This window comes from Mustela nigripes, chromosome 1, assembly GCF_022355385.1.
Source record: "Mustela nigripes isolate SB6536 chromosome 1, MUSNIG.SB6536, whole genome shotgun sequence".
Lineage (NCBI taxonomy): Eukaryota > Metazoa > Chordata > Mammalia > Carnivora > Mustelidae > Mustela > Mustela nigripes.
Genome location: NC_081557.1, coordinates 105,528,240 through 105,530,950, shown reverse-complemented (window position 1 = coordinate 105,530,950; position 2,711 = coordinate 105,528,240).

Here is a 2,711-nt window from a genome sequence, read left to right as displayed (position 1 = left end):
TTACTGTCTTGTTAATTTTGGCCATTCTAATTGGTGTAAGGTGGTATCTCAATGTGGTTTTGATTTGAATCTCCCTGATGGCTAGTGATGATGAACATTTTTTCATGTGTCTGATAGCCATTTGTATGTCTTCATTAGAGAAGTGTCTGTTCATGTCTTCTGCCCAATTTTTGATATGATTGTCTGTTTTGTGTGTGTTGAGTTTGAGGAGTTCCTTATAGATCCTAGATATCAGCCCTTTGTACTGTCATTTGCGAATATCTTCTCCCATTCCGTGGGTTGCCTCTTTGTTTTGTTGACTGTGTCCTTTGCTGTGCAGAAACTTTTGATCTTGATAAAGTCCCAAAAGTTCATTTTCACTTTTGTTTCCTTTGCCTTTGGAGAGATATCTTTAAAGAACTTGCTGTGGCCGATATCGAAGAGGTTACTGTCTATGTTCTCATCTAGGATTCTGATGGATTCCTGCCTCACATTGAGGTGATATTTTAAATATATAAAATCCCCAATAAGAATTATTTAGAGGATAATTATAATAACATTTCTACAGTATAAGTGCATCAAAAACGGGCCTGCAGTCTGACTGAATCAGGCTAAAATAAGACATTCTTTAAATGTTTTATTTGTTTCAGAGGTAGAATTTCATGATTTATCAGTTGCATATATTAAAACATTTTAAAAGAACAAGATTATGGCAGCATTTGCTTATGACAAACTGCCATGTGCTGGGCCCTGGGATAGACTTGGCTGGTGTTAGAAGATACTAGATAAACATTGAAGATTCCTCTTAAGGGAGCAAGATGGGAGCATCTCCAAATTGTAGTTTTCATAGATTATATATGTAACATGATTGTGTCTATCCCCACAAGTCTATGCATATACATTTTTAATACCTTTATTGAGACATGCCATAAAAGGCACTCATTTTATTAATTATACAATATAATTTTTTAGTACAGAGTTCTGCAATCATCACAATCTAATTTTCTTCATCCTCAAAAGATCCCTTATATTTATTTGTAGTTAATTTTTCTTCCACTCTCATCCCCAGGCAACAATTAAAACTACTTTTTTCTCTATAAATTTCTCTTTTCTGAAAAATTCATATAAATGGGGTCATACACTATGTAGTCTTTTGCATCTGGTCCTTTTGTATAGCAAAATTGTTGGAGGTACATCCACGTTGCAGCAGATAGCAGCAGTTCATTCTTTAATTTTCAATAATATTTCTTTGTATAAACATATGACATTTTCCTTATATCTTCACCAGTTGAAGGACATTTAGGTTGCTTCCACTTTGGGGATTTTATGAATAATGCGGCTATGAATATTTTTTCAAATCTTTGTGGACATACATTTCATTCCTCTTGGGTATATACCTAGTAGTGGAATCACTGGATCAAATGGGTTCAACTCTAAAATTAATTTTTAAAAGCACTGACAGATTGTTTTCCAGAGTAACCACACCATTTTACATTCCCATCAATAATACATGCAAGTTCACATTTTCTCTACAGCCTTGCCAACTCCTGTTATTTGTATTCTTACTTATATCAACAGGCATTGATGGACAGTGAACAAATTTTAAGCTGGGAAGTCTCTTTCTGTCAAGAGGACCCCAGCCCAGAAACCCTATGCCTAACTAACAATGCAGTTTTGGGTTGGTAGCCACCAAAACAAATGTTTTCTGTATGAAATTCTCTCTGACTATACTAAGAAGCAATCTCTACTTAGTTGCATGTAGGGCTATGTGTTCTTCTCCCCAAAAAAAGTTCTAAAGAATGCAACTTCGCACACCAAATAGTTAATTTTATTGCACAAACTCACTTCAGAGGTAACAATTTGACCTCAGAAATAAAGATAATATACTCTAGAACATGGTCAAAATCTTCTATATTAATTTAACATTTTATTAGTGAAGAAGTAGATGCAGGCAAGGAAAATTCTCTGCATTTTATTTAGGAAAAAAAATCTGTAGTATTTTCCTTTATAGTTATTTTATAGGATTTCTAAGGCTTTGTACAAATGTAAATATAAAAATTAAATATAATGTATATTGTAATTTTTAGAAGCTATATTTTTTTCCAAGTGTAGTAATTTTACTCAATAAATTTTTTCAGTAAAAATGTGCTGAATGACTCTTCCTTAAGAATAAATATCTTTTTAGGGAACTAAAACATAACAAAATAATAACTTAGTATTGTAATAAAATTGCTAGTTTTATTAAAAGCAGATTCTATTTCTTAACATCGTTAATTAAGTTTTCTTAAAAAAAAAAGTCTACTTTATGGTATTATTTCATCAGAGTAAGTTGACCCAATGAGACTCTCACTGACAAAGACATGTACAGAGTTAGTAATGCATGTCTATAAATGCAGTTAGCCACAACCTTTCCATATACAATTTCCTTTTGCTCATACACACATATATTTACAGCTAATAAATAACATTTAAAGCCAAAGCATTGCATATATATATATACATATATATATACATGTGCAATATATGCACCTATGCATGTATTGCATATACATATGTAGATACACACACACACACACACACACACACATATATATATATATATATATATATATATATATATATATAGTGAAGTCTGTAGAAGTCAGAGTTCCTAGGGCCAAACACCAATTAGATCCATACACCCTTGTTCAAAGCCCAAATCCAGAAAATTAATGAATTAGCAAAAAGGGGGA